Below are 4,200 nucleotides of genomic sequence, written 5' to 3'. Positions count from 1 at the left end.
TACATTTTAGAGCTTTTCTAAGAAGTTACATCTAATGTTTCAGCATTTAGGATAAAAAATTGATTAATAGGTATGAAATTTTGAAGATTTATACAATAATTTTTGTTAAAAAAAAGTGTGAACAATGAGGTGCAAATTACTATTTAAGTGCAATTAGATTAAATCAAACAATTAAAAAATTATTTGTCCTCCTACTATTATCAGATATAAACAGATAATCTAATATTCTAATATAAACCACATTATTATCTATTATATTATTATTATTATTATTATAAATAGATTTATACAATATATATTTTTTTAAGGTTTTCATGGGCTGTAATCTTGCCAATGTACCACCTGCCCTTAAATGGCTTCGATGTGGTGTTTCCTCTATGGTAGATGTATGGAGTGTGCTAGATGCAAATGCACTGCTGGATGCTGTAAGTGAAGATGCTTCCATGGAGGCACCCAATCGGCCCAAATTTCGAGAACTGGATACTACTGTAGATAGAGAAAGGCTCGATGAAGTCACAGAAGGAAGTGGGTCAGGCATAAGAATTGAGTCTTCAACAGCATTTCCTACAAGAGCAGTCTCAGTAGTGCAATTACTTTCATTTACGAAACATGTTTTGATCTCTGCCAGCATAAACTTTAACAGCCTGAAAACACTTGAAATGATTAGTATAAACTATAAATGAAGATTAAGAACATTAAGGTTTATGAAGCACAAAATCTCTGAACTGAATAATTTATGTCATTGATGTGAACAATTTAAAAAGGAAAACACCCCTTTTCTTGTTTCTTAGAGGCAAAACTCTTGAATGGCCACCGACCAAGTGGATACAATTTTCCTGGGAAATGCATTCCTATCATAAACTTTTATTTTTTGGGATAAATAACGAAATTTCATAAATCAAAAGCCCCAAGTACACTGGAGTGTACATGGAAAGGGATACATCAAGATCGAAAATTACAATGATCAAGCATAACAAAAAGATTAAAGCAAGAAAAAGAAGAGAAAACAGAACACCAAGCAAACAAAGAGTGGAGGAGGAGAGATTTAATCTCAAGTATCGACCGTTCCGTTCCCTCAAAGCATCTACTATTCCTTTTCCGCCAAAGACACCATAACACACAATGTGGATAGTCCGCCATAGGTCTATATAACTATAATATTTACCTAACATTAGCTTCCAATTAGTTTACTTTGAATTAAAAGGCATTACACATCTGCTTATGATTATGAAGTACAGCATAAGTAGGATGTGCATAATTCCCTACCTCTCAAAGCCTAAGCACGACATCAAATAAATTATGAATATAAAAAGGCAGTCTATTGTAATTCATGATGTACCAATGTTGGGACTAAAGATATTGTTCAATGAGTCCAAATCTTCTGTCTTACTTTTCCTGCTCCACTCTATACTCCACCAATAAATACTTGTCATGTGTTTACCTAATTAATTAAATACTATCATTATTGACTTATTAATACTACAATTATTAATTAATAATAGTATTTAATTAATTAGATGAACATGTGCAAGTATTTATTGTGGAGTATAGAAGTGGAGCAGGAAAAGTGGGATAGAAGATTTGGACTCTTGTTCAATTGGATTTAAAAATAGAACAGCATGCTGGATCTTCATTCTGACATTTAATGATTTAAACAAATTATTTGTATGCATAGAGCTTTAGGAGATCAACTATGAATGAAGATAAAAAGGTGTAAAGCATCACCATGGTCTAAAAGTAAGAACACAATCACTCCTACAAATCAAAATAAATAATACAGACTTGGTCCTATATATTGAAATTAAAAACACTTCATGTTCATGATGATGAACACAAAGACTCCAAAAATTTACAAAGCAAAGCTAAGAAGCTGAAAAATGGTACAGTCCCATGATGTATTTATGGCTCTAAAGGAGCTGTAGAGATGAAAATGTAACTCAATTAAGCAGTATAATTTACCATAAAGTTTCAATTTCAATCTTTTAAATTATCAAAATTATGAGTCTATTTATTTTCCTTACAACTACAAATGACAAAACATTGGTGGAAAATCTCAAAATGGTAATTGTGCATGAATCATGCCTCTTTAATAGAAGCAGTTTATTGGACGTTTATCTCCCCTTTATCACCTGACTATGTCATGATGATGACAGGCACAATAGGTGATTGGGAACTTGGAAGGGCCTTATAAAAACTTTTCAAACATTTACAAGACTAGATATAAACTTCCTAAAAACAGCGTTACAGAGAAAAGAAGAATTTTAGTACACTAAGCCAATGTTGGACAAAAGCTACTCTGAACAGAAAAGAAAACTTGTCAGCAGAAAGCAACATAATGTGCTTATATAGAAAAAATTGCAAGAACATGACAACTTGTGAAAACCAGAAATGAAGACACAATAAATGAGGAAAGGAAATGTACCTCTGAACTACTATAAGCATGGAGAACTACAAAGGGCTGTGGTTTTCCACGGACATCATAGAACACCACCCGACCATTACTTGTTCCAGCTGCAAGAGTCCAGCCATCATCTCTAAAAGCCAATGACGAGAAAGGTGCCTCATAGGAATGCAAGATGAGGGCCTTCTAGACCCTGAGTCATACGTGTATAACTTTTTATCCAGACCAGCACTAGCAATTATCTGTCATGAGAAAAAATATGGTATGGCAGAATGCTTAACTATATAGACAGATATTCTGACCCTGAAAAAATATTCACAATTTCATGGCATAAAACAAAACTACATTCATATATATATATATAAACATAACAGGGCCATAAAAATGAAACCTTATCATTGGACGTGAAAAGCTAACACCAGCTGTTGGAGCCGAGTGCTGCTTCAACCAAGAAACCTGCAAAAAGAAAAAGAAGAGGGTCCAATTAATGGCTATGGCATCATTTGCAAACCTAATTTAATCACAAAACTAATGGAAAGAAGAAAAAAGTTATAAAATATTCTCTCTTTTAAATAACGTAGAACATCATTCCACTATGATGGAATCATTCACCACTTCCAACCTTTTGTTTTCTTTCCTGATTGGTTCAGATTGTTTCTCATCGATAAGAAAAGGTTCTTGAAAAACTCATCTGCACACTGTTTCTGGGACATGATTTGAAGATGAATTTTCAAAACAGTGAGCCTATTTTTTTTTAGTGGGCTCCACAGGTTTTGTTTTTAATTGCTAGAAAAAATGTTTTAAAAATATCTGCCAAGGAAGCTAGTAATTTCTTTATATATCTAGATGTTGCTCTGCAAATATTGTGCAGTAAACCATAATGCCATCATTCATCTAAAAAAGGGCACAGAAAATGCAGTGCAATAACAGTTAAAACAGGGATTTTTGGGAATCAAAGCGCAGCATAACTATGACTTTATTCAGTTTATTGAATACAAAATTTTAAAGAAGCATAACTTGCTCAGTGATACTGAGTTTTGTTGTTTTTTAAACATGAATTGTAACATACTGCAAACCTTTGGATTGCGACCTGTTGTATCCCATAAATGTACGGTCCCATCATCACCAGCAGTAACCAAAAGGTGTCGGCTAATCCCGGGAATAATCAAGCACTCTCAATACCTGATCTTACAATCCCAAACACAAACAATTAGCTTGAAAACCAGAACTCAAAACCATAAACACCTGAACAAACAGCACCAAGATGCAACAAATCAAAGAACCTGTTCATTGGGATCCTTGAGTTCAGCAGCCCTGGCACCTGATGCAAGGTTGTGAAGTATGAGATCCCCACTAAGACTTATAGAAGCCAAGTGTTCATCCTTGCAGTTGTATATTGCACCCGTTATTGTATTGGTATGACCTCTCAGCCATTTAATACATCGTTTCCTCTGCAAATCCCATATTCTTACAACTTGACCACTTCCACCAGAACATATGTATCTGGATACCTTATTGCTGAAGCTGATAGCCGTTATAGATTCCTGCAAAATTATTTAAAAAATAATTATAATAATAATAATCAACCACAACCATAAAACTAAACCAAGAAAATTCATTATCTTGGGTGTACAGATTAAGTTTCAATGATGACCATCAAGGACTCACCACAGTGAATGATTCTTGTATGGGTGCAAATCAATAAGATTTTCACCACATACAAGCAAATACAAAAGGAAACATACACATAGACACACATAAACACACACAGATCACAATCAATAGATCATCTTCTATAA

The 4,200-nt window shown here is 33.8% G+C and overlaps 1 pseudogene; it reads right to left on the bottom strand.

The window, feature by feature from the left end:
• Positions 1-290: 290 nt before the first annotated feature.
• Positions 291-3,997, bottom strand: LOC136065904 (protein NEDD1-like; annotated as a pseudogene).
• Positions 3,998-4,200: the final 203 nt, after the last annotated feature.

The sequence above is a fragment of the Quercus suber genome, unplaced genomic scaffold, assembly GCF_002906115.3.
Source record: "Quercus suber isolate HL8 unplaced genomic scaffold, Cork oak 2.0 scaffold_1304, whole genome shotgun sequence".
NCBI lineage: Eukaryota > Viridiplantae > Streptophyta > Magnoliopsida > Fagales > Fagaceae > Quercus > Quercus suber.
Note: the sequence above shows the minus strand (reverse complement) of the source record. Positions and strands in the feature narration are given on the sequence as shown.